General features: G+C 34.3%; 1 non-coding gene across 1 annotated transcript; it reads left to right on the forward strand.

Moving 5' to 3' along the window:
• The first annotated feature begins 11,575 nt into the window (after positions 1-11,575).
• Positions 11,576-11,683, forward strand: LOC132267995 (small nucleolar RNA R71). Its single transcript, XR_009469157.1, has one exon. It is a non-coding gene; the product is annotated as a small nucleolar RNA R71 (small nucleolar RNA).
• The last annotated feature ends 1,801 nt before the right edge of the window (positions 11,684-13,484 follow it).

Genomic DNA, 13,484 nt, shown 5'->3' on the forward strand with positions numbered 1-13,484 from the left:
GTTTTTTAATTCATCATGCTACTATGCCAAAAATATTGTTTAATTTATCATGCTACTTTCATGTGATTATGGTGTAAATAAATAAATAAAAATAGATCAAAAATTAGGATGTAAAAAAAAACAAAAAAAAAATGGGACAAAAAATTGGGCACTTCATATTTCACATCGCCGTGGCTGCATATAGATTCAATGAAACATTCATATACAAAAATATAATCCACATTCATATACAACAATAGTTGGTGATTACGTGTTTTACAAGAATCTCTACATAAAACTGAGAGCCAAAATATCACTTTTCCATTGTAAAAGAAAAAAAAAAAATTGTAGTAGACCTTGCCATCTATGAAGTAGAAAAGAAAGCAACGTCAAGAAGAAACATTCGAAAAAAAATAAGAAAATAAAAAAATGAAAGCAACGTCACTTACCGGATAGGATGTTAAATGAAAGAGGCGATGCATGCTGAAAAAAAGAGACGATTGTTGTCGAGTTGTCCTGTTAACGTTGGGGTTTAGGAAGTAAACCGACCATAGATTCTAATTTTATTTTTTCACTACCTAAAGAAAATGGTACAATCGTCATTTTAAAAGTTTCATTAAACCCTCAAATAGCTTCCTGTACTTTTAAAGAAAAACGTTTTGCCCAACATCTCCAATACGCTATTTAATTTGCCAAAAGCTCTTCTATAAATATTAGCCAAACACTTCTCAAAAAGGCTTCTAAGCCCAAAACACCAAAAATGGCTTTTGAAAAGCCAATCCTAACAGCTCGATGAGTGGATTACTGAGGTAGCAGAAGCTGTATATGAAATCGTTCACAAAGAAGGGTTACATTGAATCCACAAAGTCGAGAAATTTCACTGGGAAATATGATATTGTATTGATAATTGTATTGAAAAAATATGATATTATATTGAAAAAATAAAAGAAGAAAAATAATCAATAAAAACCTTAAATATAAAATTTTAAATGAATCTGACTTTGTTTAGGCCTCGACCAAAATCCCGAGACAATCAACATGCCTATAAGAAAAGACAATGCGATTTCAAAACCCTAAACGAAAGTTTTCAACCAAAAACCAACATATTGTTGTGAGATATAATTTTTGTAATTGGCTAATTTTTGTGTCAAAACACGTCCAATTGAGTTGTAATTTCAAGTTTAATATTCAAGATCAAGATCGGTTGCGGAATTGGAAAGTTGTTCAAGATTGATATACTGAGATCTACGAAAAAGGTATGAATAACACTTTAGGAAGTTGAGTTAGAAGGTTAGGACACTTTTCATTCTGGGTAGTGTCAAGCCTTTAAATTCAAGACTGGCCATCTTGAACTGGTTCAGCATTTCTTGAACCGGTTTAAGAATCAAAATGGTTCTTTAGTTTTTACTTTGGCTATCTTGAACCGGTTCAGCCTTTCTTGAACCAGTTAAAGGCATTCAGCAAGTTTAGGTAACTTCGTTTCCTGTTTTGATTATCCTTCGTATTTGATGTAGAATTCCTTTTAAAAGTCCTATACACAAAAATTACCTTTTCATATGCATATCTAGGTCTTTGAAATTCTATATTAACCTTTGATTTTCATTTAGGTTTGTATTTTGCATTAAAACTTCTAATTCTTACAAAACTTATCTGAGAGATATTTTACAGAAAATCAAATATGATTTTTCTGGTTTTTTTTTTTTTTTTCCTTGAACACACATAAACATAAGAGTGATTTTAGTGTGTTTGTTCAATTCCTGATCATGTTCAAAGCTTATTGAATCTTGTATCTACAATGATCAGAGAAATCAGATCTACTTCTTCTATATCAAATTCAGATCTTGAAGAATAGAGGTGAAACGATCACACTTTGAAAGGATCAAAGCATTCGAGTAGTGTTGTTTGATCTACCAGCAATCCTTCTACAGAGATCAAGAGTAACCCTGAAGTCAATAATTGTTGAATGGGACGTCACAAATCCAGAAGATTGTCAGTGATTGATGTTTGGTAGAATGATAGGATGTGAGCTTGAGTTAAAATTTATTATACTTTATTTCAAACATAGTGGACCGGTTTACTTTGGACTACACAGTTCACGAGGTTTTTCCTACAATAATTGGCTTATTATACTGATTGGGGTTTCCTCACTAAAAATCCTGGTGTCATCTCTCAAACTCTATTTTCTTTACATTACTTTTATCCTGTATGTGATTAATTGATTAATTGCTAAGATATATCTTCCGCTAAGATGGGAAGGTTGAATAGGAAAGTTAAATGAGTCAATGTTGAAAGGGTTGTGAAAAGGATTTTATAAAAGAACTGTATTTCGTGATTCCGGTGCTAACTTGACCTAGTGATGCTACCCGAGCGTGTGCACAAAATAATGCACAACACTTTGGTTTTGGAAATGGTATGAAACGGGCATCATACTTTTAATTTATATAAAAGCCACTTAACACTTATACCGTCAAGTATGAAGTGAGAAGGGATCGTTCCTAAGGGATTGAACACGTGTTGGGATTAAACTTGATTTTAGTGCTAATGAGATTGCATAAGAGAAAGAGAGAGAGAAAGAAAGATTTTTGGTGAAGTGATTAAACTAGAGTTCAATTGAAAGCATGGAAATGGAAATGACAATGCAAGTAAATTAAATTAAGAATTAAAGAGATAGGAAGAGAGTCTTAGGGTTAGAATTCACCACTAAGCTCATGTAATTAACCATTTGCTTTCAATTAATGGGGAAATCATTAGTGTAATTGTAGATGTAGCCATATTATCATCACAAATCACAATTGCAAGCATAGATTATTAACATCAAGAATGAGTTGTCTACTTAATGACAATTAAACAAAAGTGTAGAACCCATTCAAGAATACGTCATAACCCACCATACACATTCACAAATGTATCCAATAAGAGCACACATCAATCAAGAGAATAATACTAATTGTAATTAGAAGCATGTATTAACATAATCAAGCACAAATTGCCTACTTAACTACAATTAACTAATAATGTGATACCCCCGGATTTCCAGATGCGGGTTGGCCAGGCCCATGCCCGAACACCCGAGGATATAAAAAACAAATGGCAATAAACGAACACAGAATACAATTATGATAAATAGGAATAAATAAAATTTGCTGAAAGAAAACTAAACCAATAATCCAATAATGAAAACATTAGAATAAATTTATTATATAAGAATTATGCTGGTACATCCAATACAAATACACCTCGGGAATCTATACCGTGTAGACCCCTAGAAAATCCAACTGAAGATACGCTAAACTAAAAAGGAATTCCAAAACTAAATACAAATAGCAATCCTACATGGTCGGAAGAATGAGTGACCATCTCTACTCAGCACGAACAAGCTTTAAGACTAGAACCGTCCGATACCTGAAAAATAATAGTGGGTCAGGCCCACGAACAAGTTCTATTCTAACTACAATCTAAACAGAGACCTGATACGCAGATACATCCTAAATACCTTAACAATATCTATCTAGTCCATACATATGTATATCCACACTAAAGGACTCTCACTGGACTACAATGGGGGTCTCAACCTAAGTAGAAGGTTACATGCAAAAATGCATCCAAAGGTGGGCATGAGTACCTAGACCTAACAGGGTATACCTTAACTATCATAACTAGCTATGCATCCCATTGTATATACGCTCCCTAACCAACGATCCTGAGACTCAAGCTCATATAGTGGTACCATAAATATATATCTAAAGTCCGTCCAAAACCAAAATATGTCATTTAATTGTTCATTGATCTGACATAAGATTTCCAATCCAACTAGTCACTCAACTTTTTCAGTTGATCAAACTTAACTACAAATAACAATTAATCCATGAAGTCACTCAACTTACTTAGTTGATTTGACTTAAATATAAGTAAGGTTCAATATCTTACAATCCATTCCCTTATTCCAATCAGGTAGGTCTTAGCGTTTTGAGCTAAACCATCCCTAGTATGCCACCGTCCCATACCGGTGCATACAATCCATAACATCCAGGTAATTAACATAATTTATTATAGTAATTCAGCAATTAAAATCCAACACAAAAATTCATGTAATTGATAGACACAGTTTAATAGTCCAGTAATTAAAGTCCAAATCAATAATCCAAGTAATTGCAGAATTTAATAAAGTAATTCAGTAATTAAAGCCCCAAAATGGTAATCCATGTAATTGCGGAATAGAGTTAATATTTTAGCAATTAAAATCGAAAACATAAGTCCATATAATTACAGAATAGAATTTAATATTTCAGCAATTAAAATCCAGAGTAAGCATAAAACAAGTCTGATAAGTAACTGATCCTATTATGCATCCAAAACAAGGTTTATAAACCATATTGTAGTCCGTTAAATTGCTAGACACAATTTAAGCAAATAAACCCTCTCTATTCGTTAACAGTATGCAAGATTATTTAAACTTCCCTACTGGTAAATCCACTAGCATAAAGACTTTAATTATGCAAAGAGGGTTCTAATACAACATAGTATTTAGAGTCCTTACCAATTACCCAAAACAATCCAGGAAAAATTAAACAATTTAATCCTTTCTATCCGTTAACAGCAAGCAAGATTGTTTAAACTGCCCTACTATTAAATCCGTTAGCATAAAGACTTTAATTATGCAATGAGGGTTCTAATACAGTATAATATAATGTTTAGAGTCCCTATAAACCACCCAAAACAGTCCAGGAACTTCAAAAACCCAAAACATACCTTTAAACCACGTCCTGTAGCAAGTTTGGCATGAGAGCATGCTCTCATAAGTTGAGAGCCTGCTCTCAACCCTTGGGAGCCGGCTCCCACACCTTGGGAGCAGGCTCTGTGGTCTAGGGAGCCGGCTCCCTCAATCCATAGAGCTGGCTCTCTCTCTCACAGAGAGCTGCTTCCTCCGTTTCCTCTTCTGGTTCATCTTCTTCACTTCTGACGCTGTTACAGAAGGTTCTGTAATATCTAATACAATTCCTAGGGTTCAATTCATGTCCCAAAATTCCCCATAAGGCATCCAAACTCTAGTATGCATCATTAACAGAAACTTAGAATATATATGAAACAACAATTGATACGAAGAAACGGATTAATTTTTCAACACATAGACTATTTAATCTTGATTTAAAAACATATAACTCTGATTTAAAAACATACGAGATTTATTTAATGTTTGATTAAAACCCTATAGATCATCTAGGCATACATAGAACACAGGTCAATGGGAGAGAGACAGAATAGAACTTGCCTGAGATTTTGAATCAAAACCTCGTCGCCGTCTTCTTAAGTTTTCCGATGACGTCCGCTCACTGTCAACCTCCTTCTGCTCACCTTTCCTTCCTCCTAGGTCCATCCTTTAATCCACAACCAAATACCCTAACTGAACTCTCTCTGTTTTTCTCACAATTCCCTCTCTGTTTCTCTCTATGTCTCTGTACGTGAATAGGGTTCTAAAAACCTTTTGCAAACTTATAATAGTATATATATAGGCAAATATAAAACCTAAGTCTACTTGTAATTAGAGATGTAATTAGAGTTGGAAACCTAACTAAACCCTAGTCGGCCAATACGATCTATAAAAGACTAAAATCCTAATTTCACATTATAATTAATAACTCTAATTTAGTCCAATTAACTCATTTAAATAAACTAATAAACCATTTATGCAATTAAAACTAATTTAATACAATTAAGGAAAAATACAATTAGACAACCAATTAAACAAACAATTCAATTAAATAACAATTAGTCAATTAATGCAAATAAGCAGGCAAACAAAATAACCAATTAAACAACCAATTCAATTAAATAAAACAATTAATCAATTAAATATAAACACATATTCACATAAGCACATAAAATACAATAATTAAATTCCAATTAAGTCTTTTTTAAAATTAGGGATATTACAAATAACAAGTAAGTTAATTTGTAAAACAACTTATCAAGATTAAGCCTTTATCCATCAAATTAATTGACAATTGTATCACATAAGTACTATGCCATGGCCATCACAAAACACAACTACAAGAAGTATCTAGTATAGAGTATAATTCTAAATCAATCACACATAGACATGCAATTTTCATGTAGAATCAACGGAAGAATTAATTTTCAATCATGTAATGAAGAATAAAATCCCTAATTAATCATACATAGACATACAATCAACTAGAGATTTCAATGGAAGAATTTATCAATACAAGCCCTAATTTGTCAAATCAAGTATGTAAATATAAAGAAATCACAAGGCCATACATTTAATTACAACATATTAATTCCCCAAGAAAAGAAATACAAAGGTTTAGGTTACATGAAGTTAGGGCTCATCCAAATCCTAAGTGAAGAACTAGCTCATGGAGGAGATGATCATGGTGTCAACAAGCCCAATCTCCATCTTTGGCTTCTTTTTCTTCTTCTTTGAATATTTCTCAAAACCCTAACTTTTTCTTTCTTTCGCTTTTTCCAAAGAGAACGATATATCTCACAGAAAAATAAAATGTAAAATTAAAATAATAAAAACGAACTCCCAAACTAATGGGTCCTTCTTTCCCTTAAGTACAAACCTTATTGGAGGCCAATAGTTCACAAAATAAGCCCAAACAAGAAAATCCCGTAGCCAAGTGAACAATAAATCCCGCAATGCTGCCAGGGGCTTGGGGATCGATCCCCCAACCTTGGGGATCGATCTCCCAAGAGCATTTTTAGTTCTGTGAACAGTGGAGGATCGATCCCCCAACTTTGGGGATCGATCCCCAGGGAGTATTTTTTTTGCACCTTTCTGCCAACAGTGGGGGATCGATCCCTAGTGCTATAAATCTCTTTTAAGCCCCGTTTAACTCCATTTTGGCCCTATGTTAATCGATTTGCTTGTTGATTGTTAGGAACATCATCAAAAGCCCGAAAAAAGGTAGAATTGACCGCTTTTGAAGGATAAGCGCACTATACGAACAATAGGCTGCGGCCTCTTCTTGCCATTTTGTAAGCTTTTTCCGATTGTCTTTACTTGACTCCAAAAATTGCAGTAATGGACCAATTTAAACCCGTTTGAACTTTATTGCCCTGAAATACACATAAACATAAATTAGGACTAAAACGTGTAGATGCAAGAACTAAAATACCCTAACTTAGGTGCTGAAATGTGTAACATTTAAACACTTATCACATCCCCAAACTTAGATATTGCTAGTCCCTAGCAATGAACTACCATATGAAAATGCAACAAATATATATACAACTATGAACTAATAAAACAAATAAAGATAACACCACTTTCGTAGGGATCACGGTTGCATTTAGCATATGTAACAAGCCTTTTAAACTCCTAGGTTACCCCTAGTAGACGAGTGAAGTCTCGTGAGGGTTTTCAGAAATGGTACCCACAAACATCAAAGGCTCTTTCTTACTTGAGAAACAATGACACATATCAAACAAGTATTGAAATTAGACTACTTCAAGTATGCAAATTTTTGCCATTTCTAAGCTATTCTCAACATTTCAACATCATGTCAGCAAAATGGTGCTCCACACATCAAGCAAGTTAATCATGCAAATTGAATCAATTTTATCATCTTTTTTGAGTGAATCGGCATCAAAATGTGTTGCTATCTTAGCAAATCAAAATAATAGCATAGCCTTACCCTTAAAGTAACACACAAATATAGTACCAATCATTATGACATTGAATGAACCTTGTTTATTCAATTTATTTGCAACATGCTCTCTTTGTTTTTCTTTTTCTCTATTTTTTAAGGGATCTAAGATAAGAGTATGGTGCAATGTGTGATCTCTTAAGCTTTCTAGATGATCCATTAACAAGCATTAGGTCAATGACTCTCAAACCGGAAGGCTTTAGGGCATCAGGTGTAAAGACACCCCTAAGGACTTACAAGCTCAAATCAACTAGGTTACAAATCAAAACAACTCTCATCCTATCATTTCCCGCTTTCCCACATTGGTGAGAAGCACTCACCTTTCTTTTCTTTATTTTTTTTCTTTATCTTTATCTTTTCCTTATTTTATTTCATTTTTTTTTTTTTTTTTTTTTTTTTTGTGATGACCCTCCACTTTTCATACGAGAGTTCGGTGCTTAATAAGGCACGAATCCTGATTACTTCATAAAGGGTTTGTTATTTAGTATGTAAGGTCATTTGTCAAGAATGAAAGCTTTCAAAGTCTACTAGCTCAATTGAGATATAACCAAAACATTAATCAACTAAACATGTACCCCACAAATTGAATGCTAGTGTGCGCAAGTGTAAGTGTAGAATTCTATAATCAATTCTCAAAGTATTTTCAACAAGCATAATGATTTAGACCATAAGAGTAAGCATAATATCAAAAATTAAAACTTTACCCCTAAATGGCATCCTAGAGCATACAAGAAGTATTAGACTCTAACAATTTGCTTTTCAAAGGCACTATGCTTCAAAAGTTTGAAATCATAGCCAAATATTTCTCAAATCTCAATTATGCATTTAAAAGCTCAACTTAAAGTAGAATGAATCATGATGACCTTACCCCCAAACTTAAACTGTACATTGTCCTCAATGTGCAATGAGAACAATGAAAAATGATGGAAAGAGTATAACGTGATGGCAAAAGTCTATGAAGCCCAGCAATGATCCATTATGAAAGAGGTCTCCTCGAAACTTGAATTCAAAAACCTATTTGAATAGCCACATTAGCAACTCACATCAAATATCAACATAGGAGAAGAATCAAACATTCCAAAACAATATAAAACACGATGTAAAGAGATATGAGATCAAACCCTTGGTAAAAGATGAAAACATGCACAACCAAGCAGAAGGGAAAAAAAGTAACACATATTTTTGAATTTTTTGGTTTTTTTTGTTTTTTTGTTTTTCCTTCTTTCTTTTTAAATAAATAAAGAAAAAGAACATGTATATACAACCTACAAAATCAAAAATGGGCTAAATTTAACGTCTCCAGTAAGACGGAATGCTACTTAGAAATTTCTTTTTTTTTTTTTAATTTTGTTTTATTATTATTATTATTTTTATTTTTGAATTTATGAATGCATAAATGTACAAAAGGAAAAGAAAATAAAAGAAGAAAATAAAATAATAATAATAAAATGCAAATATATATATATATTGAAAACTCACGAAAAACTAGTGTTTAATGTCTCTAGCAAGACGTTGGGGCGACTCACTAGTCGAAAGAGTCAAAAACCGGATAGGAGACATCCTCATTGATCCGTTTATCTATTTTCCCCAATGGATGTTCTTTCACAACAATGAATACATCTCCCAAAAGAATGATTTGGAAAGAAATGATGGAAGATGCAATTTGTTTCCTTTCATCCACGGTCATGAAAATAAAGTCCATAATGAGTGGCCTTACACTTGACAAGGTAATGTCTTCCAAAGGCTCGGTTAAATTATTAGGAAACTCAATCTCTTCATCCTTTTTGTCAACTTCCACATTGATCATTTTCTCCTCATTCACTAAGGTCGCCTCAATGACTTCATGCTCAATATTACAAGGAATGTCCACATAAATTGGATTGGCCATTGGCAAACTTGCCACTTCGTCCTCTTATTGATAAGAAAGAGTACTTGCGATTAGAGGAAGAGGTTCTTTTGAGTTTTTCCATGGTGGGAAGTTTAAGATGACCACGGAGTCCATTAGAGAATTCACTTCATATATGGAGTTTTCAATGTCAAATGTGTCCATATTGAAGTGAGAGAGGCATGCCTCAAGAGGATCTTCGGAAGGAATGGAAAGAATTAAAGGAATGGCTTCTTTAACAATTTCATCCAAGACATTCAGCATGAAACACTCGCCTTCATCGATGGGATATTGGCTTGTGTTGAAAACATTAAGCTTAACCATCATATTGCCAAAAGAGATATCCATAATGCTGGACCTATAATTGATTGTCGTATTAGCAATGGCAAGGAATGGTCTTCCTGAGATGATGGGAATGTAAGTGGTAGGATTGGGAACCGGCTCAGTGTCAAGCACAACAAAATCAACCGGGAGATAGAATTTGTCAACTTTGATGAGGATGTCCTCAACAATTACCCTTGGTTGTTTTGTAGATCTATCGAAGAGTTAAATAACTACCGAAGTTGGCTTAAGGTTTCCCAAACCTAATTAAAGATACATGAAGTAAGGAATAATATTAACACTAGCCCCTAAGTCAAGAAGAGCCTTTTTGACCTCATGGTTCCCTATGGTACAAGAGATAGTTGGAGCGCCGGGGTCTTTGAACTTAGGTGGGGTGCTAAGCTTAATGATAGAGCTCAATTGCTCCATCAGAAGCACTTTCTTTGGGCTTGGTCCCTTGTTCTTCCTCTTTTGAGTACACAAGTCCTTCAATAACTTGACATATGGTGGAATTTGTCGAATAGCATCAAGAAGAGTAAGGTTGATTTTAATTTGTTTAAAAACTTCCATCATGTCATGGATTTTTCCTTCTTACCTCGAAAATAGAGTAGAGTTTAAAGCTTAAGGAAATGGAGCTTTTGGCTCGTATGACTTCTCTACATGGGAGGGAAATGATGATGATGGAATTGGCTCCTTAATGTGACCACTTGCCTCTAGTGAAGTAGGAATGGAATTAGGAATGGGAAATGGGCAAACACTTGGTTGCACTGGAACACTAACTTCGCTAGGTCTGTCAACTTTGTTATCAATTTTTCTCTCACTCCTCAAGGTGGAAATGGAGTATGCCTTTTGGTTAAGCTTGGGTTGAATAGGCCCTTTCCCTTTCATTGATTGAGCTATTTGCCCTATTTGGGCTTCAAGCTTTGCAATTGATTGAGAATGTGAATGAAACACTTTATTTTCCTTTCGAAGATCACCCAAAGCTTCTAAAACCTTGTCCTCAAAAGTGAAATTTCTAGGAGGCTCTTGAGGTGGATGAGAATAAGACTGATGATTTGAAGAATGAGAATTGGAGAATTGATTCACATTTGGAGGAGGATAAGATAGAGAATTGTATGCTTGAGACTTTGCATTTCAGAGGTGGGGAGGCACATAATTTTCTTGGGAATTTTGAAGAAGAGGAGGAATGATACCTCCTCCTTGATTTCTCCAAGAAAAGTTAGGATTACTCCATCCGGAATTGTAGGAGTTAGAATTTAGATTACTTCCCGGATGAATGAAAGCGGCATTGACTTGTTTTTGATACTCACTCGGAAAACTTTGTCCAAGAGGACAATTGGAAGTATTGTGAGAATAACTAAAACAAGTCATGCACATCACATTTTGAGAATGGAAAGAGTTGGATGATTGAATTGCCGGGTTTTAGCTTAAAAGGAATTTATCAAACCTTTGAGTAAGATTTTTGACCTCGACGGCAATCCCCATGGAACTCTCCACTTGAGAAAGATTAGAGGTTTTCTTCCCTCCTCCATTCAAATTTTGGCCCAATCAAGATGATGAAGAATGATGCATTGAATTTTCGCTCATATGATAAAAAAAATACCAAACATCGTCTTCATTTTTGTCCAAATAGGCGCCTCCACATGAAGCATCAACCATACCTTTTTGGGTATCAGATAAGCTTTCATGGAAGCAGTGAACTAATTGCCACTTAGGAATGTCATGATGTGGACACTTCCGTAGTAAATCATTCAAACGCTCCCATACTTCATGCAAATGTTCTCCCTCATTTTGGGAGAATTCACGGATAGAAGCTCTCATACATTAGTTCTACTTGCGGGGGAAATTTTTTTTAGGAATTCACATTGTAGTTGAGCCCAAGATGTGATTGAATTTGCCCTTAAGTTGTTGAACCAATATTTAGCCCTTTTCCGAAGAGTGAAAGGGAAAAACTTCATTTTTAAAACTTCTTCCGAAAGATCCATGATTTTCACTGTTGAACAAACTTCCAAAAACTCATCCAAATGTTTATGTGGCTCTTCATTGCTCAACCCATAGAAAATGGGGCACATTTGGATGTTTGCGGGCTTGATTTCATAATGGTGTGCCCGAAAGTTTGGCAACCGGATGCATGTTGGTGTATTATATTTATTTGGAGTATAGTGATCCTGAAGAGATAATTGAGGATTGGGAGGATACACTACATGATCTTGAGGATGGATTGGTATTATTGGAGGTTGTTGCATTTGATTGGGTTGTGGAAACACATTAGGATGGGGAATTCTCAAGGGTGGATGCACACCATGAGGTGGATGTCCATTAAGAGGGTGATACTCACCTAGATTATCCATATGCCATAGATATTAGAATTTGTTTTCCATTAAGTGTGGGATAGTCAAGTATAGAAAGACATCTCCTAGAACTACCTCTTAACGTCAAATGGATGATTCAAGATTAGACCACAACAACTTTACAACAAACCACAACAACAATCAACAATAATTCACCATCTCCACATACGATGTTCCCATACTCCCATGTTATATCAATGCACAAAATTAAATTGCCTCCACACGGGTCGATGCTTTCTATCAAGAAAGTAATAGCCTCATTTTGGGCTTATGCTTGGACAAGAATTTAAACAATGTGATAGCCTCGACAAGGGCTATCTCGCAAGCATGTAGAGAATTGAACAATTATAGTAACAGAAATTTAAGGAAACTCATGACAGTCCCTAGCAACAATGTCATAATGTTACCAAGATCCAATGCTTGCTCCTCTTCTTTTCAAGCACCTAATTGAACAAGAGGGATTAGTAAGAAAATAGTATTTTAAAGAAAATAATCAAATTAGCCTTAATCCCTAATTCAATTCCAACTAAACCGTCAATCCCCGGCAACGGTGCCAAAATTATGATGCGACCCGAGCGTGTGCACAAAATAATGCACAACATTTTGGTTTTGGAAATGGTATAAAACGGGCATCATACTTTAAATTTATATAAAAGTCGCTTAACACTTATACCGTTAAGTATGAAGTGAGAAGGGATCATTACTAAGGGATTGAACATGTGTTGGGATTAAACTTGATTTTAGTGCTAATGAGATTGCACAAGAGAGAGAGAAAAAAAAAAAGATTTTTGGTGAAGTGATTAAACTAGAGTTCAATTGAAAGAATGGAAATGGAAATGACAATGCAAGTAAATTAAACTAAGAATTAAAGAGATATGAAGAGAGTCTTAGGGTTAGAATTCACCACTAAGCTCATGTAATTAACCATTTGCTTTCAATTAATGGGAAAATCATTAGTGTAATTATAGATATAGCCACATTATCATCACAAATTACAATTGTAAGCATAGATTATCAACATCAAGAGTGAGTTATCTACTTAATGACAATTAAACGAAAGTGTAGAACCCATTCAAGACTACGTCATAACCCACCATACACGTTCACAAATGTATCCAATAAGAGCACACATCAATCAAGAGAATAATACTAATTATAATTAGAAGCATGGATTAACATAATCAAGCACAAATTGCCTACTTAACTACAATTAACTAACAACAAGTAAGCTAATTTGTAAAACAATTCATCAAGATTAAGCCTTTATCCATCAAA

Source organism: Cornus florida, unplaced genomic scaffold (genome assembly GCF_030987335.1).
Source record: "Cornus florida cultivar Cherokee Brave unplaced genomic scaffold, ASM3098733v1 CherokeeBrave_3.0.0_Hap2_Chr07, whole genome shotgun sequence".
Classification (NCBI taxonomy): domain Eukaryota; kingdom Viridiplantae; phylum Streptophyta; class Magnoliopsida; order Cornales; family Cornaceae; genus Cornus; species Cornus florida.